Raw genomic sequence first — 20,347 nt, forward strand, 5'->3', positions numbered from 1 at the left:
CATATTACCAAGAAAATTGGCCTCGAAAATTGAGTTTGCCAAAGCATTGAGAGCAATCAGTACTGTTCGGCTGCCAGTTTAATTTCAAACCAATATGTTTGCAGTCATTTAGTGTTCATCCATAACCTCCAACACAACCACGACACGCCTCATTACGTTTGGACAGACTCCCAATATTGTTTTATAGCAGTGTTGGAAAATGTACAATTCTCTGATTTAATTAACATTCTGTTTTCTAATAAAAGAATAAATCACCCCGACTGGCAATTATGAGCCCGTCTGCTGCTCCCAGCTACAAACAGCTCTGCGAGGGGAAGGTGAAGGAAAGGTTGGACTCCAGTTAGATGAAGTTATTAAAAAATATTAAAACAGATCATCTGGACAAAATAATGAAGACACAAAGATTAACCCTTTACATACTGTTCATATTCTCTCCTCACAGTTTGTTCTCCTCATAAAAAGTGTCTCTACCAAATGTTGAAGCACAGATGTGTTTAGAAAGCATCAATAGTCGATCTGACTGATCAATAAATGTGATTATCCTTTGTGTCGTCAAATCGACCCCGTCTGTTTTGACTGTTCCTTCTTTCCTCCCTTCCTCCCTTCCTTCATCCCCCTTCATTACTTTCTTCGTTCCTTTCATTCCTCCCTTCGTACTTTCCTCCCTGCCTCCTTCTCCCTTCCTTCCTCCCTTCCTTCCTTTCCTTCCTCCCTTCCTTCTTTCCTCCATCCCTCCTTCTCTCTAATTTCCTCCCCCTACCTTCCTCCCTTCCTTCTTTCCTTCCTTCCTCCCTTCCTCTTTTCCTTTCTCCCTCCCTCCCTCCGTCCTTCCTTCCTTCCTTCCATCCTTCCTTCCTTTCCTTCTTCCTTCCTTCCTCCCTTCCTTCCTCCCTCCCTCCCTCCCTCCTTTCCTTCCTTCTTCCTCCCTTCCTTCCTTGACTCGAGGACAACAGGAGGGTTAACATCCTGACATCAGTTCATCAGATTTTAAAACAACAACACATCTCTACTGTAGCTTTCAGTGGCCGATCAGCAGCTCTGTCACAGGTATTATTACTAATCTCAGTTAATCCTCTTTACAGCCTAACGAGCTGACATTTAGTTCAGGAGCCCCGGAGAGTTCAATGATTTCACTGCTTAACTAGATTTCCACTTTAAAAAGATGATATTTAACGAGGTATTACTCTTACACTCAGGACATATTAGAAGATTTATAAAAGATTAAGTAGATTGGAATATGGACTATTGATTATAATTCATCCAGCACCAAATAATTTAATTTAATACGCTTTTGAACAACATCAAAAACTGTTAAAAAGTGTTTCTTCTTCTCCCTAATTGCACAATCTGTCTCTAATTAACTGGTGTTAAGTGTGGTCTGTGTCCCCGAAAATAGCGTAAGTCATACAGAAACACACACACTTGCTGTGGTTGATGTGGGTTGTTTGAACACTGACTCAGATCTCTGTTCTGTAGACTCCAGTTTTTCGGGCAGGTTGGATTTGATTTGTCGTTTATGAATAAAAAATCAAATGAATCCAGACACAAAGTGACGCCGTGTTGGACCTGAAAATTGTTTTTAAGTTTTGTGATTCTTTCCACTCTTTGCTGTTTGTGTTGGTCTGAGCCAGAAGAACCATTTTGTTAATAGAGTGCAACAACTGTTTACAGCTGAACATCTGTTGATGTTTTCAAAGTGACTGAATGTTAGATCCAAAATGCAATTACTGTTTGACTACAGCTCCATTAATTACACCGAGCTCAGCAGCATCATGCATTACAAGTAGGTTTTCTGTGTGGAATAGCTCTGAAAGCATTTAGGTGATGTTATACACACAAAACACAGTCAGATATATCATAATTTCATAAGTGTTCATGATGCCAAAATGGCTCAATTGTTGCAGCATTCAGATGCTGTCCCTCTTATGTTAAAATATGGTTGAAATTGGGCAACTATCAGCTGGTATCCTCCGTAGCATGAGAGATAGACTGTCTTAAACAGAAGCATAACATTCAAAAACACTTTCTGTAAAATATAAATGCAACTTTTAATATGTGTGTATTATCGTATGAAGTAGATTCACTGGTTTAATGCACACAGTAGCGCGATCATGGCCAAATACAAAGGTGACACCTACCTTTAATAATCCTGTTTACCTGACAGTAAGTTAGTTTGATTATCTAGAGAAGGATGAGTAACTTTGTTTACTTCCTGTTGTTAATTTCTGTGACTTTTAATTCGATGATTAACAAACGAGAGCTTCAGTAAACCAGACTGGGTGGTTAACTGAAACTTGTACATGCACATTCTCTCCTTTTTGTTTATAGCTTGATTTCCCGCAGGCACTCGGCCTACATACTCATTATCGAAAAGCACTGTCTACATGACCACGTGGCCTAATGGACAAGGCGTCTGACTTCGAATCAGAAGATTGAGGGTTCGAATCCCTTCGTGGTTGTCTGTCCTCTCTTCTGTAAGACTTGTGTATGTTCAGGAATAAATATTCCAATGTTTCCACCATGTACACCAAGTAATGTGATAGTGCTGATTATGTATGAAAAGAAGACATAGTCACAGAGATGAAGGTGTGAAAATATGAAGTTCCTTTGAATAGCAGTAGTATGGAAGTGCAGAGCTGTGAAATGTTCCTCAAATTTCCTCTGATTTTTATGGGCTCATTCAGCAGGAGGAATCCTTTGAATCAAGGATATGTGTGTTACCTTCTTGAGAATCGACAACTGAAAAGAAGGTAATGGAGAATGCGGGCATCGATCCCGCTACCTCTCACATGCTAAGCGAGCGCTCTACCATTTGAGCTAATTCCCCTTCTTGAAGACTTTTACAAGCCTGGTTCCACCAGGTCGCTAGTTGTTTAAAGGCAAATGAGTGTCCTTCATTCTATTAGGGACGCGGGTGTAGATAGAATGGCAGCAGCAGGCCTGTTAGCTCAGTTGGTTAGAGCGTGGTGCTAATAACGCCAAGGTCACAGGTTCGATCTCTGTACAGGCCAAGCTTAATTGTTGTAGAGGGAGGACATCTCATGAAGTCCTTCAGATGTAAAGTTGGCAGTGTTTTCAACTCATGGAATGTGCAACAGTGCCCCATCACCTCACACATGGATCCCATGAAGGCAAAAGCTTGATCTTCAAAGTCTTGCTTCTCCTGACTGTCTGTCGGTAGACTACTACCGTGGCCCAGTTCAAATGTACACGTCGCTGTCTACATGACCACGTGGCCTAATGGACAAGGCGTCTGACTTCGAATCAGAAGATTGAGGGTTCGAATCCCTTCGTGGTTGTCTGTCCTCTCTTCTGTAAGACTTGTGTATGTTCAGGAATGAATATTCCAATGAGAAGCTTCCACCATGTACACCAAGCAATGTGACAGTGCTGATTATGTATGAAAAGAAGACATAGTCACAGAGATGAAGGTGTGAAAATATGAAGTTCCTTTGAATAGCACTAGTATGGAAGTGAAATGTTCCTCAAACTTCCTCTGATTTTTATGGGCACATTCAGCAGGAGGAATCCTTTGAATCAAGGATATGTGTGTTACCTTCTTGAGAATCGACAACTGAAAAGAAGGTAATGGAGAATGCGGGCATCGATCCCGCTACCTCTCACATGCTAAGCGAGCGCTCTACCATTTGAGCTAATTCCCCTTCTTGAAGACTTTTACAAGCCTGGTTCCACCAGGTCGCTAGTTGTTTAAAGGCAAATGAGTGTCTTTCATTCTATTAGGGACGCGGGTGTAGATAGAATGGCAGCAGCAGGCCTGTTAGCTCAGTTGGTTAGAGCGTGGTGCTAATAACGCCAAGGTCACAGGTTCGATCCCTTTACAGGCCAAGCTTAATTGTTGTAGAGGGAGGACATCTCATGAAGTCCTTCAGATGTAAAGTTGGCAGTGTTTTCAACTCATGGAATGTGCAACAGTGCCCCATCACCTCACACATGGATCCCATGAAGGCAAAAGCTTGATCTTCAAAGTCTTGCTTCTCCTGACTGTCTGTCGGTAGACTACTACCGTGGCCCAGTTCAAATGTACACGTCACTGTCTACATGACCACGTGGCCTAATGGACAAGGCGTCTGACTTCGAATCAGAAGATTGAGGGTTCGAATCCCTTCGCGGTTGTCTGTCCTCTCTTCTGTAAGACTTGTGTATGTTCAGGAATAAATATTCCAATGTTTCCACCATGTACACCAAGCAATGTGACAGTGCTGATTATGTATGAAAAGAAGACATAGTCACAGAGATGAAGGTGTGAAAATATGAAGTTCCTTTGAATAGCACTAGTATGGAAGTGCAGAGCTGTGAAATGTTCCTCAAAGTTCCTCTGATTTTTATGGGCACATTCAGCAGGAGGAATCCTTTGAATCAAGGATATGTGTGTTACCTTCTTGAGAATCGACAACTGAAAAGAAGGTAATGGAGAATGCGGGCATCGATCCCGCTACCTCTCACATGCTAAGCGAGCGCTCTACCATTTGAGCTAATTCCCCTTCTTGAAGACTTTTACAAGCCTGGTTCCACCAGGTCGCTAGTTGTTTAAAGGCAAATGAGTGTCTTTCATTCTATTAAGTACGCGGGTGTAGATAGAATGGCAGCAGCAGGCCTGTTAGCTCAGTTGGTTAGAGCGTGGTGCTAATAACGCCAAGGTCACAGGTTCGATCCCTGTACAGGCCAGGCTTAATTGTTGTAGAGGGAGGACATCTCGTGAAGTCCTTCAGATGTAAAGTTGGCAGTGTTTTCAACTCATGGAATGTGCAACAGTGCCCCATCACCTCACACATGGATCCCATGAAGGCAAAAGCTTGATCTTCAAAGTCTTGCTTCTCCTGACTGTCTGTCGGTAGACTACTACCGTGGCCCAGTTCAAATGTACACGTCACTGTCTACATGACCACGTGGCCTAATGGACAAGGCGTCTGACTTCGAATCAGAAGATTGAGGGTTCGAATCCCTTCGTGGTTGTCTGTCCTCTCTTCTGTAAGACTTGTGTATGTTCAGGAATGAATATTCCAATGAGAAGCTTCCACCATGTACACCAAGCAATGTGACAGTGCTGATTATGTATGAAAAGAAGACATAGTCACAGAGATGAAGGTGTGAAAATATGAAGTTCCTTTGAATAGCACTAGTATGGAAGTGAAATGTTCCTCAAACTTCCTCTGATTTTTATGGGCACATTCAGCAGGAGGAATCCTTTGAATCAAGGATATGTGTGTTACCTTCTTGAGAATCGACAACTGAAAAGAAGGTAATGGAGAATGCGGGCATCGATCCCGCTACCTCTCACATGCTAAGCGAGCGCTCTACCATTTGAGCTAATTCCCCTTCTTGAAGACTTTTACAAGCCTGGTTCCACCAGGTCGCTAGTTATTTAAAGGCAAATGAGTGTCTTTCATTCTATTAGGGACGCGGGTGTAGATAGAATGGCAGCAGCAGGCCTGTTAGCTCAGTTGGTTAGAGCGTGGTGCTAATAACGCCAAGGTCACAGGTTCGATCCCTGTACAGGCCAAGCTTAATTGTTGTAGAGGGAGGACATCTCATGAAGTCCTTCAGATGTAAAGTTGGCAGTGTTTTCAACTCATGGAATGTGCAACAGTGCCCCATCACCTCACACATGGATCCCATGAAGGCAAAGTCTTGCTTCTCCTGACTGTTTGTCGGTAGACTACTACCGTGGCCCAGTTCAAATGTACACGTCACTGTCTACATGACCACGTGGCCTAATGGACAAGGCGTCTGACTTCGAATCAGAAGATTGAGGGTTCGAATCCCTTCGTGGTTGTCTGTCCTCTCTTCTGTAAGACTTGTGTATGTTCAGGAATGAATATTCCAATGAGAAGCTTCCACCATGTACACCAAGCAATGTGACAGTGCTGATTATGTATGAAAAGAAGACATAGTCACAGAGATGAAGGTGTGAAAATATGAAGTTCCTTTGAATAGCACTAGTATGGAAGTGAAATGTTCCTCAAACTTCCTCTGATTTTTATGGGCACATTCAGCAGGAGGAATCCTTTGAATCAAGGATATGTGTGTTACCTTCTTGAGAATCGACAACTGAAAAGAAGGTAATGGAGAATGCGGGCATCGATCCCGCTACCTCTCACATGCTAAGCGAGCGCTCTACCATTTGAGCTAATTCCCCTTCTTGAAGACTTTTACAAGCCTGGTTCCACCAGGTCGCTAGTTATTTAAAGGCAAATGAGTGTCTTTCATTCTATTAGGGACGCGGGTGTAGATAGAATGGCAGCAGCAGGCCTGTTAGCTCAGTTGGTTAGAGCGTGGTGCTAATAACGCCAAGGTCACAGGTTCGATCCCTTTACAGGCCAGGCTTAATTGTTGTAGAGGGAGGACATCTCGTGAAGTCCTTCAGATGTAAAGTTGGCAGTGTTTTCAACTCATGGAATGTGCAACAGTGCCCCATCACCTCACACATGGATCCCGTGAAGGCAAAGTCTTGCTTCTCCTGACTGTTTGTCGGTAGACTACTACCGTGGCCCAGTTCAAATGTACACGTCACTGTCTACATGACCACGTGGCCTAATGGACAAGGCGTCTGACTTCGAATCAGAAGATTGAGGGTTCGAATCCCTTCGTGGTTGTCTGTCCTCTCTTCTGTAAGACTTGTGTATGTTCAGGAATAAATATTCCAATGTTTCCACCATGTACACCAAGCAATGTGACAGTGCTGATTATGTATGAAAAGAAGACATAGTCACAGAGATGAAGGTGTGAAAATATGAAGTTCCTTTGAATAGCACTAGTATGGAAGTGCAGAGCTGTGAAATGTTCCTCAAACTTCCTCTGATTTTTATGGGCACATTCAGCAGGAGGAATCCTTTGAATCAAGGATATGTGTGTTACCTTCTTGAGAATCGACAACTGAAAAGAAGGTAATGGAGAATGCGGGCATCGATCCCGCTACCTCTCACATGCTAAGCGAGCGCTCTACCATTTGAGCTAATTCCCCTTCTTGAAGACTTTTACAAGCCTGGTTCCACCAGGTCGCTAGTTGTTTAAAGGCAAATGAGTGTCTTTCATTCTATTAAGTACGCGGGTGTAGATAGAATGGCAGCAGCAGGCCTGTTAGCTCAGTTGGTTAGAGCGTGGTGCTAATAACGCCAAGGTCACAGGTTCGATCCCTGTACAGGCCAGGCTTAATTGTTGTAGAGGGAGGACATCTCGTGAAGTCCTTCAGATGTAAAGTTGGCAGTGTTTTCAACTCATGGAATGTGCAACAGTGCCCCATCACCTCACACATGGATCCCGTGAAGGCAAAGTCTTGCTTCTCCTGACTGTTTGTCGGTAGACTACTACCGTGGCCCAGTTCAAATGTACACGTCACTGTCTACATGACCACGTGGCCTAATGGACAAGGCGTCTGACTTCGAATCAGAAGATTGAGGGTTCGAATCCCTTCGTGGTTGTCTGTCCTCTCTTCTGTAAGACTTGTGTATGTTCAGGAATGAATATTCCAATGAGAAGCTTCCACCATGTACACCAAGCAATGTGACAGTGCTGATTATGTATGAAAAGAAGACATAGTCACAGAGATGAAGGTGTGAAAATATGAAGTTCCTTTGAATAGCACTAGTATGGAAGTGAAATGTTCCTCAAACTTCCTCTGATTTTTATGGGCACATTCAGCAGGAGGAATCCTTTGAATCAAGGATATGTGTGTTACCTTCTTGAGAATCGACAACTGAAAAGAAGGTAATGGAGAATGCGGGCATCGATCCCGCTACCTCTCACATGCTAAGCGAGCGCTCTACCATTTGAGCTAATTCCCCTTCTTGAAGACTTTTACAAGCCTGGTTCCACCAGGTCGCTAGTTATTTAAAGGCAAATGAGTGTCTTTCATTCTATTAGGGACGCGGGTGTAGATAGAATGGCAGCAGCAGGCCTGTTAGCTCAGTTGGTTAGAGCGTGGTGCTAATAACGCCAAGGTCACAGGTTCGATCCCTGTACAGGCCAAGCTTAATTGTTGTAGAGGGAGGACATCTCATGAAGTCCTTCAGATGTAAAGTTGGCAGTGTTTTCAACTCATGGAATGTGCAACAGTGCCCCATCACCTCACACATGGATCCCATGAAGGCAAAAGCTTGATCTTCAAAGTCTTGCTTCTCCTGACTGTCTGTCGGTAGACTACTACCGTGGCCCAGTTCAAATGTACACGTCACTGTCTACATGACCACGTGGCCTAATGGACAAGGCGTCTGACTTCGAATCAGAAGATTGAGGGTTCGAATCCCTTCGTGGTTGTCTGTCCTCTCTTCTGTAAGACTTGTGTATGTTCAGGAATAAATATTCCAATGTTTCCACCATGTACACCAAGCAATGTGACAGTGCTGATTATGTATGAAAAGAAGACATAGTCACAGAGATGAAGGTGTGAAAATATGAAGTTCCTTTGAATAGCACTAGTATGGAAGTGCAGAGCTGTGAAATGTTCCTCAAACTTCCTCTGATTTTTATGGGCACATTCAGCAGGAGGAATCCGTTGAATCAAGGATATGTGTGTTACCTTCTTGAGAATCGACAACCTGAAAAGAAGGTAATGGAGAATGCGGGCATCGATCCCGCTACCTCTCACATGCTAAGCGAGCGCTCTACCATTTGAGCTAATTCCCCTTCTTGAAGACTTTTACAAGCCTGGTTCCACCAGGTCGCTAGTTGTTTAAAGGCAAATAAGTGTCTTTCATTCTATTAGGGACGCGGGTGTAGATAGAATGGCAGCAGCAGGCCTGTTAGCTCAGTTGGTTAGAGCGTGGTGCTAATAACGCCAAGGTCACAGGTTCGATCCCTGTACAGGCCAAGCTTAATTGTTGTAGAGGGAGGACATCTCATGAAGTCCTTCAGATGTAAAGTTGGCAGTGTTTTCAACTCATGGAATGTGCAACAGTGCCCCATCACCTCACACATGGATCCCATGAAGGCAAAAGCTTGATCTTCAAAGTCTTGCTTCTCCTCACTGTCTGTCGGTAGACTACTACCGTGGCCCAGTTCAAATGTACACGTCACTGTCTACATGACCACGTGGCCTAATGGACAAGGCGTCTGACTTCGAATCAGAAGATTGAGGGTTCGAATCCCTTCGTGGTGTTCTGTCCTCTCTTCTGTAAGACTTGTGTATGTTCAGTAATGAATATTCCAATGAGAAGCTTCCACCATGTACACCAAGCAATGTGACAGTGCTGATTATGTATGAAAAGAAGACATAGTCACAGAGATGAAGGTGTGAAAATATGAAGTTCCTTTGAATAGCACTAGTATGGAAGTGCAGAGCTGTGAAATGTTCCTCAAACTTCCTCTGATTTTTATGGGCACATTCAGCAGGAGGAATCCTTTGAATCAAGGATATGTGTGTTACCTTCTTGAGAATCGACAACCGAAAAGAAGGTAATGGAGAACGCGGGCATCGATCCCGCTACCTCTCACATGCTAAGCGAGCGCTCTACCATTTGAGCTAATTCCCCTTCTTGAAGAATTTTACAAGCCTGGTTCCACGAGGTCGCTAGTTGTTTAAAGGCAAATGAGTGTCTTTCATTCTATTAGCGACGTGGGTGTAGATAGAATGGCAGCAGCAGGCCTGTTAGCTCAGTTGGTTAGAGCGTGGTGCTAATAACGCCAAGGTCACAGGTTCGATCCCTGTACAGGCCAGGCTTAATTGTTGTAGAGGGAGGACATCTCGTGAAGTCCTTCAGATGTAAAGTTGGCAGTGTTTTCAACTCATGGAACGTGCAACAGTGCCCCATCACCTCACACATGGATCCCGTGAAGGCAAAGTCTTGCTTCTCCTGACTGTTTGTCGGTAGACTACTACCGTGGCCCAGTTCAAATGTACACGTCACTGTCTACATGACCACGTGGCCTAATGGACAAGGCGTCTGACTTCGAATCAGAAGATTGAGGGTTCGAATCCCTTCGTGGTTGTCTGTCCTCTCTTCTGTAAGACTTGTGTATGTTCAGGAATAAATATTCCAATGTTTCCACCATGTACACCAAGCAATGTGACAGTGCTGATTATGTATGAAAAGAAGACATAGTCACAGAGATGAAGGTGTGAAAATATGAAGTTCCTTTGAATAGCACTAGTATGGAAGTGCAGAGCTGTGAAATGTTCCTCAAACTTCCTCTGATTTTTATGGGCACATTCAGCAGGAGGAATCCGTTGAATCAAGGATATGTGTGTTACCTTCTTGAGAATCGACAACCGAAAAGAAGGTAATGGAGAATGCGGGCATCGATCCCGCTACCTCTCACATGCTAAGCGAGCGCTCTACCATTTGAGCTAATTCCCCTTCTTGAAGACTTTTACAAGCCTGGTTCCACCAGGTCGCTAGTTGTTTAAAGGCAAATGAGTGTCTTTCATTCTATTAGGGACGCGGGTGTAGATAGAATGGCAGCAGCAGGCCTGTTAGCTCAGTTGGTTAGAGCGTGGTGCTAATAACGCCAAGGTCACAGGTTCGATCCCTGTACAGGCCAAGCTTAATTGTTGTAGAGGGAGGACATCTCATGAAGTCCTTCAGATGTAAAGTTGGCAGTGTTTTCAACTCATGGAATGTGCAACAGTGCCCCATCACCTCACACATGGATCCCGTGAAGGCAAAGTCTTGCTTCTCCTGACTGTTTGTCGGTAGACTACTACCGTGGCCCAGTTCAAATGTACACGTCGCTGTCTACATGACCACGTGGCCTAATGGACAAGGCGTCTGACTTCGAATCAGAAGATTGAGGGTTCGAATCCCTTCGTGGTTGTCTGTCCTCTCTTCTGTAAGACTTGTGTATGTTCAGGAATGAATATTCCAATGAGAAGCTTCCACCATGTACACCAAGCAATGTGACAGTGCTGATTATGTATGAAAAGAAGACATAGTCACAGAGATGAAGGTGTGAAAATATGAAGTTCCTTTGAATAGCACTAGTATGGAAGTGAAATGTTCCTCAAACTTCCTCTGATTTTTATGGGCACATTCAGCAGGAGGAATCCTTTGAATCAAGGATATGTGTGTTACCTTCTTGAGAATCGACAACTGAAAAGAAGGTAATGGAGAATGCGGGCATCGATCCCGCTACCTCTCACATGCTAAGCGAGCGCTCTACCATTTGAGCTAATTCCCCTTCTTGAAGACTTTTACAAACCTGGTTCCACCAGGTCGCTAGTTATTTAAAGGCAAATGAGTGTCTTTCATTCTATTAGGGACGCGGGTGTAGATAGAATGGCAGCAGCAGGCCTGTTAGCTCAGTTGGTTAGAGCGTGGTGCTAATAACGCCAAGGTCACAGGTTCGATCCCTGTACAGGCCAAGCTTAATTGTTGTAGAGGGAGGACATCTCATGAAGTCCTTCAGATGTAAAGTTGGCAGTGTTTTCAACTCATGGAATGTGCAACAGTGCCCCATCACCTCACACATGGATCCCGTGAAGGCAAAGTCTTGCTTCTCCTGACTGTTTGTCGGTAGACTACTACCGTGGCCCAGTTCAAATGTACACGTCACTGTCTACATGACCACGTGGCCTAATGGACAAGGCGTCTGACTTCGAATCAGAAGATTGAGGGTTCGAATCCCTTCGTGGTTGTCTGTCCTCTCTTCTGTAAGACTTGTGTATGTTCAGGAATAAATATTCCAATGTTTCCACCATGTACACCAAGCAATGTGACAGTGCTGATTATGTATGAAAAGAAGACATAGTCACAGAGATGAAGGTGTGAAAATATGAAGTTCCTTTGAATAGCACTAGTATGGAAGTGCAGAGCTGTGAAATGTTCCTCAAAGTTCCTCTGATTTTTATGGGCACATTCAGCAGGAGGAATCCTTTGAATCAAGGATATGTGTGTTACCTTCTTGAGAATCGACAACTGAAAAGAAGGTAATGGAGAATGCGGGCATCGATCCCGCTACCTCTCACATGCTAAGCGAGCGCTCTACCATTTGAGCTAATTCCCCTTCTTGAAGACTTTTACAAGCCTGGTTCCACCAGGTCGCTAGTTGTTTAAAGGCAAATGAGTGTCTTTCATTCTATTAAGTACGCGGGTGTAGATAGAATGGCAGCAGCAGGCCTGTTAGCTCAGTTGGTTAGAGCGTGGTGCTAATAACGCCAAGGTCACAGGTTCGATCCCTGTACAGGCCAGGCTTAATTGTTGTAGAGGGAGGACATCTCGTGAAGTCCTTCAGATGTAAAGTTGGCAGTGTTTTCAACTCATGGAATGTGCAACAGTGCCCCATCACCTCACACATGGATCCCGTGAAGGCAAAGTCTTGCTTCTCCTGATTGTTTGTCGGTAGACTACTACCGTGGCCCAGTTCAAATGTACACGTCACTGTCTACATGACCACGTGGCCTAATGGACAAGGCGTCTGACTTCGAATCAGAAGATTGAGGGTTCGAATCCCTTCGTGGTTGTCTGTCCTCTCTTCTGTAAGACTTGTGTATGTTCAGGAATGAATATTCCAATGAGAAGCTTCCACCATGTACACCAAGCAATGTGACAGTGCTGATTATGTATGAAAAGAAGACATAGTCACAGAGATGAAGGTGTGAAAATATGAAGTTCCTTTGAATAGCACTAGTATGGAAGTGAAATGTTCCTCAAACTTCCTCTGATTTTTATGGGCACATTCAGCAGGAGGAATCCTTTGAATCAAGGATATGTGTGTTACCTTCTTGAGAATCGACAACCGAAAAGAAGGTAATGGAGAATACGGGCATCGATCCCGCTACCTCTCACATGCTAAGCGAGCGCTCTACCATTTGAGCTAATTCCCCTTCTTGAAGAATTTTACAAGCCTGGTTCCACGAGGTCGCTAGTTGTTTAAAGGCAAATGAGTGTCTTTCATTCTATTAGCGACGCGGGTGTAGATAGAATGGCAGCAGCAGGCCTGTTAGCTCAGTTGGTTAGAGCGTGGTGCTAATAACGCCAAGGTCACAGGTTCGATCCCTGTACAGGCCAGGCTTAATTGTTGTAGAGGGAGGACATCTCGTGAAGTCCTTCAGATGTAAAGTTGGCAGTGTTTTCAACTCATGGAACGTGCAACAGTGCCCCATCACCTCACACATGGATCCCATGAAGGCAAAAGCTTGATCTTCAAAGTCTTGCTTCTCCTGACTGTCTGTCGGTAGACTACTACCGTGGCCCAGTTCAAATGTACACGTCACTGTCTACATGACCACGTGGCCTAATGGACAAGGCGTCTGACTTCGAATCAGAAGATTGAGGGTTCGAATCCCTTCGTGGTTGTCTGTCCTCTCTTCTGTAAGACTTGTGTATGTTCAGGAATAAATATTCCAATGTTTCCACCATGTACACCAAGCAATGTGACAGTGCTGATTATGTATGAAAAGAAGACATAGTCACAGAGATGAAGGTGTGAAAATATGAAGTTCCTTTGAATAGCACTAGTATGGAAGTGCAGAGCTGTGAAATGTTCCTCAAAGTTCCTCTGATTTTTATGGGCACATTCAGCAGGAGGAATCCTTTGAATCAAGGATATGTGTGTTACCTTCTTGAGAATCGACAACTGAAAAGAAGGTAATGGAGAATGCGGGCATCGATCCCGCTACCTCTCACATGCTAAGCGAGCGCTCTACCATTTGAGCTAATTCCCCTTCTTGAAGACTTTTACAAGCCTGGTTCCACCAGGTCGCTAGTTGTTTAAAGGCAAATGAGTGTCTTTCATTCTATTAAGTACGCGGGTGTAGATAGAATGGCAGCAGCAGGCCTGTTAGCTCAGTTGGTTAGAGCGTGGTGCTAATAACGCCAAGGTCACAGGTTCGATCCCTGTACAGGCCAGGCTTAATTGTTGTAGAGGGAGGACATCTCGTGAAGTCCTTCAGATGTAAAGTTGGCAGTGTTTTCAACTCATGGAATGTGCAACAGTGCCCCATCACCTCACACATGGATCCCGTGAAGGCAAAGTCTTGCTTCTCCTGATTGTTTGTCGGTAGACTACTACCGTGGCCCAGTTCAAATGTACACGTCACTGTCTACATGACCACGTGGCCTAATGGACAAGGCGTCTGACTTCGAATCAGAAGATTGAGGGTTCGAATCCCTTCGTGGTTGTCTGTCCTCTCTTCTGTAAGACTTGTGTATGTTCAGGAATGAATATTCCAATGAGAAGCTTCCACCATGTACACCAAGCAATGTGACAGTGCTGATTATGTATGAAAAGAAGACATAGTCACAGAGATGAAGGTGTGAAAATATGAAGTTCCTTTGAATAGCACTAGTATGGAAGTGAAATGTTCCTCAAACTTCCTCTGATTTTTATGGGCACATTCAGCAGGAGGAATCCTTTGAATCAAGGATATGTGTGTTACCTTCTTGAGAATCGACAACCGAAAAGAAGGTAATGGAGAATACGGGCATCGATCCCGCTACCTCTCACATGCTAAGCGAGCGCTCTACCATTTGAGCTAATTCCCCTTCTTGAAGAATTTTACAAGCCTGGTTCCACGAGGTCGCTAGTTGTTTAAAGGCAAATGAGTGTCTTTCATTCTATTAGCGACGCGGGTGTAGATAGAATGGCAGCAGCAGGCCTGTTAGCTCAGTTGGTTAGAGCGTGGTGCTAATAACGCCAAGGTCACAGGTTCGATCCCTGTACAGGCCAGGCTTAATTGTTGTAGAGGGAGGACATCTCGTGAAGTCCTTCAGATGTAAAGTTGGCAGTGTTTTCAACTCATGGAACGTGCAACAGTGCCCCATCACCTCACACATGGATCCCATGAAGGCAAAAGCTTGATCTTCAAAGTCTTGCTTCTCCTGACTGTCTGTCGGTAGACTACTACCGTGGCCCAGTTCAAATGTACACGTCACTGCCTACATGACCACGTGGCCTAATGGACAAGGCGTCTGACTTCGAATCAGAAGATTGAGGGTTCGAATCCCTTCGTGGTTGTCTGTCCTCTCTTCTGTAAGACTTGTGTATGTTCAGGAATAAATATTCCAATGTTTCCACCATGTACACCAAGTAATGTGATAGTGCTGATTATGTATGAAAAGAAGACATAGTCACAGAGATGAAGGTGTGAAAATATGAAGTTCCTTTGAATAGCACTAGTATGGAAGTGCAGAGCTGTGAAATGTTCCTCAAACTTCCTCTGATTTTTATGGGCACATTCAGCAGGAGGAATCCGTTGAATCAAGGATATGTGTGTTACCTTCTTGAGAATCGACAACTGAAAAGAAGGTAATGGAGAATGCGGGCATCGATCCCGCTACCTCTCACATGCTAAGCGAGCGCTCTACCATTTGAGCTAATTCCCCTTCTTGAAGACTTTTACAAGCCTGGTTCCACCAGGTCGCTAGTTGTTTAAAGGCAAATGAGTGTCTTTCATTCTATTAAGTACGCGGGTGTAGATAGAATGGCAGCAGCAGGCCTGTTAGCTCAGTTGGTTAGAGCGTGGTGCTAATAACGCCAAGGTCACAGGTTCGATCCCTGTACAGGCCAGGCTTAATTGTTGTAGAGGGAGGACATCTCGTGAAGTCCTTCAGATGTAAAGTTGGCAGTGTTTTCAACTCATGGAATGTGCAACAGTGCCCCATCACCTCAGACATGGATCCCGTGAAGGCAAAGTCTTGCTTCTCCTGACTGTTTGTCGGTAGACTACTACCGTGGCCCAGTTCAAATGTACACGTCACTGTCTACATGACCACGTGGCCTAATGGACAAGGCGTCTGACTTCGAATCAGAAGATTGAGGGTTCGAATCCCTTCGTGGTTGTCTGTCCTCTCTTCTGTAAGACTTGTGTATGTTCAGGAATGAATATTCCAATGAGAAGCTTCCACCATGTACACCAAGCAATGTGACAGTGCTGATTATGTATGAAAAGAAGACATAGTCACAGAGATGAAGGTGTGAAAATATGAAGTTCCTTTGAATAGCACTAGTATGGAAGTGAAATGTTCCTCAAACTTCCTCTGATTTTTATGGGCACATTCAGCAGGAGGAATCCTTTGAATCAAGGATATGTGTGTTACCTTCTTGAGAATCGACAACTGAAAAGAAGGTAATGGAGAATGCGGGCATCGATCCCGCTACCTCTCACATGCTAAGCGAGCGCTCTACCATTTGAGCTAATTCCCCTTCTTGAAGACTTTTACAAGCCTGGTTCCACCAGGTCGCTAGTTATTTAAAGGCAAATGAGTGTCTTTCATTCTATTAGGGACGCGGGTGTAGATAGAATGGCAGCAGCAGGCCTGTTAGCTCAGTTGGTTAGAGCGTGGTGCTAATAACGCCAAGGTCACAGGTTCGATCCCTGTACAGGCCAAGCTTAATTGTTGTAGAGGGAGGACATCTCATGAAGTCCTTCAGATGTAAAGTTGGCAGTGTTTTCAACTCATGGAATGTGCAACAGTGCCCCATCACCTCACACATGGATCCCATGAAGGCAAAAGCTTGATCTTCAAAGTCTTGCTTCTCCTGACTGTCTGTCGGTAGACTACTACCGTGGCCCAGTTCAAATGTACACGTCACTGTCTACATGACCACGTGGCCTAATGGACAAGGCGTCTGACTTCGAATCAGAAGATTGAGGGTTCGAATCCCTTCGTGGTTGTCTGTCCTCTCTTCTGTAAGACTTGTGTATGTTCAGGAATAAATATTCCAATGTTTCCACCATGTACACCAAGCAATGTGACAGTGCTGATTATGTATGAAAAGAAGACATAGTCACAGAGATGAAGGTGTGAAAATATGAAGTTCCTTTGAATAGCACTAGTATGGAAGTGCAGAGCTGTGAAATGTTCCTCAAACTTCCTCTGATTTTTATGGGCACATTCAGCAGGAGGAATCCGTTGAATCAAGGATATGTGTGTTACCTTCTTGAGAATCGACAACCGAAAAGAAGGTAATGGAGAATGCGGGCATCGATCCCGCTACCTCTCACATGCTAAGCGAGCGCTCTACCATTTGAGCTAATTCCCCTTCTTGAAGACTTTTACAAGCCTGGTTCCACCAGGTCGCTAGTTGTTTAAAGGCAAATGAGTGTCTTTCATTCTATTAGGGACGCGGGTGTAGATAGAATGGCAGCAGCAGGCCTGTTAGCTCAGTTGGTTAGAGCGTGGTGCTAATAACGCCAAGGTCACAGGTTCGATCCCTTTACAGGCCAGGCTTAATTGTTGTAGAGGGAGGACATCTCGTGAAGTCCTTCAGATGTAAAGTTGGCAGTGTTTTCAACTCATGGAATGTGCAACAGTGCCCCATCACCTCACACATGGATCCCGTGAAGGCAAAGTCTTGCTTCTCCTGACTGTTTGTCGGTAGACTACTACCGTGGCCCAGTTCAAATGTACACGTCGCTGTCTACATGACCACGTGGCCTAATGGACAAGGCGTCTGACTTCGAATCAGAAGATTGAGGGTTCGAATCCCTTCGTGGTTGTCTGTCCTCTCTTCTGTAAGACTTGTGTATGTTCAGGAATAAATATTCCAATGTTTCCACCATGTACACCAAGCAATGTGACAGTGCTGATTATGTATGAAAAGAAGACATAGTCACAGAGATGAAGGTGTGAAAATATGAAGTTCCTTTGAATAGCACTAGTATGGAAGTGCAGAGCTGTGAAATGTTCCTCAAAGTTCCTCTGATTTTTATGGGCACATTCAGCAGGAGGAATCCTTTGAATCAAGGATATGTGTGTTACCTTCTTGAGAATCGACAACTGAAAAGAAGGTAATGGAGAATGCGGGCATCGATCCCGCTACCTCTCACATGCTAAGCGAGCGCTCTACCATTTGAGCTAATTCCCCTTCTTGAAGACTTTTACAAGCCTGGTTCCACCAGGTCGCTAGTTGTTTAAAGGCAAATGAGTGTCTTTCATTCTATTAAGTACGCGGGTGTAGATAGAATGGCAGCAGCAGGCCTGTTAGCTCAGTTGGTTAGAGCGTGGTGCTAATAACGCCAAGGTCACAGGTTCGATCCCTGTACAGGCCAGGCTTAATTGTTGTAGAGGGAGGACATCTCGTGAAGTCCTTCAGATGTAAAGTTGGCAGTGTTTTCAACTCATGGAATGTGCAACAGTGCCCCATCACCTCACACATGGATCCCGTGAAGGCAAAGTCTTGCTTCTCCTGATTGTTTGTCGGTAGACTACTACCGTGGCCCAGTTCAAATGTACACGTCACTGTCTACATGACCACGTGGCCTAATGGACAAGGCGTCTGACTTCGAATCAGAAGATTGAGGGTTCGAATCCCTTCGTGGTTGTCTGTCCTCTCTTCTGTAAGACTTGTGTATGTTCAGGAATGAATATTCCAATGAGAAGCTTCCACCATGTACACCAAGCAATGTGACAGTGCTGATTATGTATGAAAAGAAGACATAGTCACAGAGATGAAGGTGTGAAAATATGAAGTTCCTTTGAATAGCACTAGTATGGAAGTGAAATGTTCCTCAAACTTCCTCTGATTTTTATGGGCACATTCAGCAGGAGGAATCCTTTGAATCAAGGATATGTGTGTTACCTTCTTGAGAATCGACAACTGAAAAGAAGGTAATGGAGAATGCGGGCATCGATCCCGCTACCTCTCACATGCTAAGCGAGCGCTCTACCATTTGAGCTAATTCCCCTTCTTGAAGACTTTTACAAGCCTGGTTCCACCAGGTCGCTAGTTGTTTAAAGGCAAATGAGTGTCTTTCATTCTATTAGCGACGCGGGTGTAGATAGAATGGCAGCAGCAGGCCTGTTAGCTCAGTTGGTTAGAGCGTGGTGCTAATAACGCCAAGGTCACAGGTTCGATCCCTGTACAGGCCAGGCTTAATTGTTGTAGAGGGAGGACATCTCGTGAAGTCCTTCAGATGTAAAGTTGGCAGTGTTTTCAACTCATGGAACGTGCAACAGTGCCCCATCACCTCACACATGGATCCCATGAAGGCAAAAGCTTGATCTTCAAAGTCTTGCTTCTCCTGACTGTCTGTCGGTAGACTACTACCGTGGCCCAGTTCAAATGTACACGTCACTGCCTACATGACCACGTGGCCTAATGGACAAGGCGTCTGACTTCGAATCAGAAGATTGAGGGTTCGAATCCCTTCGTGGTTGTCTGTCCTCTCTTCTGTAAGACTTGTGTATGTTCAGGAATAAATATTCCAATGTTTCCACCATGTACACCAAGTAATGTGATAGTGCTGATTATGTATGAAAAGAAGACATAATCACAGAGATGAAGGTGTGAAAATATGAAGTTCCTTTGAATAGCACTAGTATGGAAGTGCAGAGCTGTGAAATGTTCCTCAAACTTCCTCTGATTTTTATGGGCACATTCAGCAGGAGGAATCCGTTGAATCAAGGATATGTGTGTTACCTTCTTGAGAATCGACAACTGAAAAGAAGGTAATGGAGAATGCGGGCATCGATCCCGCTACCTCTCACATGCTAAGCGAGCGCTCTACCATTTGAGCTAATTCCCCTTCTTGAAGACTTTTACAAGCCTGGTTCCACCAGGTCGCTAGTTGTTTAAAGGCAAATGAGTGTCTTTCATTCTATTAAGTACGCGGGTGTAGATAGAATGGCAGCAGCAGGCCTGTTAGCTCAGTTGGTTAGAGCGTGGTGCTAATAACGCCAAGGTCACAGGTTCGATCCCTGTACAGGCCAGGCTTAATTGTTGTAGAGGGAGGACATCTCGTGAAGTCCTTCAGATGTAAAGTTGGCAGTGTTTTCAACTCATGGAATGTGCAACAGTGCCCCATCACCTCACACATGGATCCCGTGAAGGCAAAGTCTTGCTTCTCCTGACTGTTTGTCGGTAGACTACTACCGTGGCCCAGTTCAAATGTACACGTCACTGTCTACATGACCACGTGGCCTAATGGACAAGGCGTCTGACTTCGAATCAGAAGATTGAGGGTTCGAATCCCTTCGTGGTTGTCTGTCCTCTCTTCTGTAAGACTTGTGTATGTTCAGGAATAAATATTCCAATGTTTCCACCATGTACACCAAGCAATGTGACAGTGCTGATTATGTATGAAAAGAAGACATAGTCACAGAGATGAAGGTGTGAAAATATGAAGTTCCTTTGAATAGCACTAGTATGGAAGTGCAGAGCTGTGAAATGTTCCTCAAACTTCCTCTGATTTTTATGGGCACATTCAGCAGGAGGAATCCGTTGAATCAAGGATATGTGTGTTACCTTCTTGAGAATCGACAACCGAAAAGAAGGTAATGGAGAATGCGGGCATCGATCCCGCTACCTCTCACATGCTAAGCGAGCGCTCTACCATTTGAGCTAATTCCCCTTCTTGAAGACTTTTACAAGCCTGGTTCCACCAGGTCGCTAGTTGTTTAAAGGCAAATGAGTGTCTTTCATTCTATTAGGGACGCGGGTGTAGATAGAA

The 20,347-nt window shown here is 44.5% G+C and overlaps 37 non-coding genes across 37 annotated transcripts; all 37 read left to right on the top strand.

The window, feature by feature from the left end:
- The first annotated feature begins 2,386 nt into the window (after nucleotides 1–2,386).
- Nucleotides 2,387–2,459, top strand: trnar-ucg (transfer RNA arginine (anticodon UCG)). Its single transcript has one exon. It is a non-coding gene; the product is annotated as a tRNA-Arg (tRNA).
- Nucleotides 2,460–3,226: 767 nt separating this feature from the next.
- On the top strand, nucleotides 3,227–3,299 carry trnar-ucg (transfer RNA arginine (anticodon UCG)). The gene has a single exon. It is a non-coding gene; the product is annotated as a tRNA-Arg (tRNA).
- A 1,313-nt stretch (nucleotides 3,300–4,612) lies between these two features.
- On the top strand, nucleotides 4,613–4,686 carry trnai-aau (transfer RNA isoleucine (anticodon AAU)). The gene has a single exon. It is a non-coding gene; the product is annotated as a tRNA-Ile (tRNA).
- A 215-nt stretch (nucleotides 4,687–4,901) lies between these two features.
- trnar-ucg (transfer RNA arginine (anticodon UCG)) lies at nucleotides 4,902–4,974 on the top strand. Its single transcript has one exon. It is a non-coding gene; the product is annotated as a tRNA-Arg (tRNA).
- A 473-nt stretch (nucleotides 4,975–5,447) lies between these two features.
- trnai-aau (transfer RNA isoleucine (anticodon AAU)) lies at nucleotides 5,448–5,521 on the top strand. Its single transcript has one exon. It is a non-coding gene; the product is annotated as a tRNA-Ile (tRNA).
- Nucleotides 5,522–5,721: 200 nt separating this feature from the next.
- On the top strand, nucleotides 5,722–5,794 carry trnar-ucg (transfer RNA arginine (anticodon UCG)). The gene has a single exon. It is a non-coding gene; the product is annotated as a tRNA-Arg (tRNA).
- A 747-nt stretch (nucleotides 5,795–6,541) lies between these two features.
- Nucleotides 6,542–6,614, top strand: trnar-ucg (transfer RNA arginine (anticodon UCG)). Its single transcript has one exon. It is a non-coding gene; the product is annotated as a tRNA-Arg (tRNA).
- Nucleotides 6,615–7,092: 478 nt separating this feature from the next.
- On the top strand, nucleotides 7,093–7,166 carry trnai-aau (transfer RNA isoleucine (anticodon AAU)). Its single transcript has one exon. It is a non-coding gene; the product is annotated as a tRNA-Ile (tRNA).
- A 200-nt stretch (nucleotides 7,167–7,366) lies between these two features.
- Nucleotides 7,367–7,439, top strand: trnar-ucg (transfer RNA arginine (anticodon UCG)). Its single transcript has one exon. It is a non-coding gene; the product is annotated as a tRNA-Arg (tRNA).
- A 473-nt stretch (nucleotides 7,440–7,912) lies between these two features.
- trnai-aau (transfer RNA isoleucine (anticodon AAU)) lies at nucleotides 7,913–7,986 on the top strand. The gene has a single exon. It is a non-coding gene; the product is annotated as a tRNA-Ile (tRNA).
- Nucleotides 7,987–8,201: 215 nt separating this feature from the next.
- Nucleotides 8,202–8,274, top strand: trnar-ucg (transfer RNA arginine (anticodon UCG)). The gene has a single exon. It is a non-coding gene; the product is annotated as a tRNA-Arg (tRNA).
- Nucleotides 8,275–8,753: 479 nt separating this feature from the next.
- trnai-aau (transfer RNA isoleucine (anticodon AAU)) lies at nucleotides 8,754–8,827 on the top strand. Its single transcript has one exon. It is a non-coding gene; the product is annotated as a tRNA-Ile (tRNA).
- Nucleotides 8,828–9,598: 771 nt separating this feature from the next.
- Nucleotides 9,599–9,672, top strand: trnai-aau (transfer RNA isoleucine (anticodon AAU)). Its single transcript has one exon. It is a non-coding gene; the product is annotated as a tRNA-Ile (tRNA).
- A 200-nt stretch (nucleotides 9,673–9,872) lies between these two features.
- trnar-ucg (transfer RNA arginine (anticodon UCG)) lies at nucleotides 9,873–9,945 on the top strand. Its single transcript has one exon. It is a non-coding gene; the product is annotated as a tRNA-Arg (tRNA).
- Nucleotides 9,946–10,423: 478 nt separating this feature from the next.
- On the top strand, nucleotides 10,424–10,497 carry trnai-aau (transfer RNA isoleucine (anticodon AAU)). Its single transcript has one exon. It is a non-coding gene; the product is annotated as a tRNA-Ile (tRNA).
- A 200-nt stretch (nucleotides 10,498–10,697) lies between these two features.
- trnar-ucg (transfer RNA arginine (anticodon UCG)) lies at nucleotides 10,698–10,770 on the top strand. Its single transcript has one exon. It is a non-coding gene; the product is annotated as a tRNA-Arg (tRNA).
- Nucleotides 10,771–11,243: 473 nt separating this feature from the next.
- On the top strand, nucleotides 11,244–11,317 carry trnai-aau (transfer RNA isoleucine (anticodon AAU)). Its single transcript has one exon. It is a non-coding gene; the product is annotated as a tRNA-Ile (tRNA).
- A 200-nt stretch (nucleotides 11,318–11,517) lies between these two features.
- On the top strand, nucleotides 11,518–11,590 carry trnar-ucg (transfer RNA arginine (anticodon UCG)). The gene has a single exon. It is a non-coding gene; the product is annotated as a tRNA-Arg (tRNA).
- A 478-nt stretch (nucleotides 11,591–12,068) lies between these two features.
- trnai-aau (transfer RNA isoleucine (anticodon AAU)) lies at nucleotides 12,069–12,142 on the top strand. The gene has a single exon. It is a non-coding gene; the product is annotated as a tRNA-Ile (tRNA).
- Nucleotides 12,143–12,342: 200 nt separating this feature from the next.
- Nucleotides 12,343–12,415, top strand: trnar-ucg (transfer RNA arginine (anticodon UCG)). Its single transcript has one exon. It is a non-coding gene; the product is annotated as a tRNA-Arg (tRNA).
- A 473-nt stretch (nucleotides 12,416–12,888) lies between these two features.
- On the top strand, nucleotides 12,889–12,962 carry trnai-aau (transfer RNA isoleucine (anticodon AAU)). The gene has a single exon. It is a non-coding gene; the product is annotated as a tRNA-Ile (tRNA).
- Nucleotides 12,963–13,177: 215 nt separating this feature from the next.
- trnar-ucg (transfer RNA arginine (anticodon UCG)) lies at nucleotides 13,178–13,250 on the top strand. Its single transcript has one exon. It is a non-coding gene; the product is annotated as a tRNA-Arg (tRNA).
- Nucleotides 13,251–13,728: 478 nt separating this feature from the next.
- Nucleotides 13,729–13,802, top strand: trnai-aau (transfer RNA isoleucine (anticodon AAU)). Its single transcript has one exon. It is a non-coding gene; the product is annotated as a tRNA-Ile (tRNA).
- Nucleotides 13,803–14,002: 200 nt separating this feature from the next.
- On the top strand, nucleotides 14,003–14,075 carry trnar-ucg (transfer RNA arginine (anticodon UCG)). Its single transcript has one exon. It is a non-coding gene; the product is annotated as a tRNA-Arg (tRNA).
- Nucleotides 14,076–14,548: 473 nt separating this feature from the next.
- On the top strand, nucleotides 14,549–14,622 carry trnai-aau (transfer RNA isoleucine (anticodon AAU)). The gene has a single exon. It is a non-coding gene; the product is annotated as a tRNA-Ile (tRNA).
- A 215-nt stretch (nucleotides 14,623–14,837) lies between these two features.
- Nucleotides 14,838–14,910, top strand: trnar-ucg (transfer RNA arginine (anticodon UCG)). The gene has a single exon. It is a non-coding gene; the product is annotated as a tRNA-Arg (tRNA).
- Nucleotides 14,911–15,388: 478 nt separating this feature from the next.
- trnai-aau (transfer RNA isoleucine (anticodon AAU)) lies at nucleotides 15,389–15,462 on the top strand. The gene has a single exon. It is a non-coding gene; the product is annotated as a tRNA-Ile (tRNA).
- Nucleotides 15,463–15,662: 200 nt separating this feature from the next.
- trnar-ucg (transfer RNA arginine (anticodon UCG)) lies at nucleotides 15,663–15,735 on the top strand. The gene has a single exon. It is a non-coding gene; the product is annotated as a tRNA-Arg (tRNA).
- A 473-nt stretch (nucleotides 15,736–16,208) lies between these two features.
- trnai-aau (transfer RNA isoleucine (anticodon AAU)) lies at nucleotides 16,209–16,282 on the top strand. The gene has a single exon. It is a non-coding gene; the product is annotated as a tRNA-Ile (tRNA).
- A 215-nt stretch (nucleotides 16,283–16,497) lies between these two features.
- On the top strand, nucleotides 16,498–16,570 carry trnar-ucg (transfer RNA arginine (anticodon UCG)). The gene has a single exon. It is a non-coding gene; the product is annotated as a tRNA-Arg (tRNA).
- Nucleotides 16,571–17,322: 752 nt separating this feature from the next.
- Nucleotides 17,323–17,395, top strand: trnar-ucg (transfer RNA arginine (anticodon UCG)). The gene has a single exon. It is a non-coding gene; the product is annotated as a tRNA-Arg (tRNA).
- Nucleotides 17,396–17,873: 478 nt separating this feature from the next.
- On the top strand, nucleotides 17,874–17,947 carry trnai-aau (transfer RNA isoleucine (anticodon AAU)). Its single transcript has one exon. It is a non-coding gene; the product is annotated as a tRNA-Ile (tRNA).
- Nucleotides 17,948–18,147: 200 nt separating this feature from the next.
- trnar-ucg (transfer RNA arginine (anticodon UCG)) lies at nucleotides 18,148–18,220 on the top strand. Its single transcript has one exon. It is a non-coding gene; the product is annotated as a tRNA-Arg (tRNA).
- A 473-nt stretch (nucleotides 18,221–18,693) lies between these two features.
- On the top strand, nucleotides 18,694–18,767 carry trnai-aau (transfer RNA isoleucine (anticodon AAU)). The gene has a single exon. It is a non-coding gene; the product is annotated as a tRNA-Ile (tRNA).
- Nucleotides 18,768–18,982: 215 nt separating this feature from the next.
- trnar-ucg (transfer RNA arginine (anticodon UCG)) lies at nucleotides 18,983–19,055 on the top strand. The gene has a single exon. It is a non-coding gene; the product is annotated as a tRNA-Arg (tRNA).
- A 478-nt stretch (nucleotides 19,056–19,533) lies between these two features.
- On the top strand, nucleotides 19,534–19,607 carry trnai-aau (transfer RNA isoleucine (anticodon AAU)). The gene has a single exon. It is a non-coding gene; the product is annotated as a tRNA-Ile (tRNA).
- Nucleotides 19,608–19,807: 200 nt separating this feature from the next.
- trnar-ucg (transfer RNA arginine (anticodon UCG)) lies at nucleotides 19,808–19,880 on the top strand. Its single transcript has one exon. It is a non-coding gene; the product is annotated as a tRNA-Arg (tRNA).
- Nucleotides 19,881–20,347: the final 467 nt, after the last annotated feature.

Source organism: Scomber scombrus, chromosome 17 (genome assembly GCF_963691925.1).
Source record: "Scomber scombrus chromosome 17, fScoSco1.1, whole genome shotgun sequence".
NCBI classification, from domain to species: domain Eukaryota; kingdom Metazoa; phylum Chordata; class Actinopteri; order Scombriformes; family Scombridae; genus Scomber; species Scomber scombrus.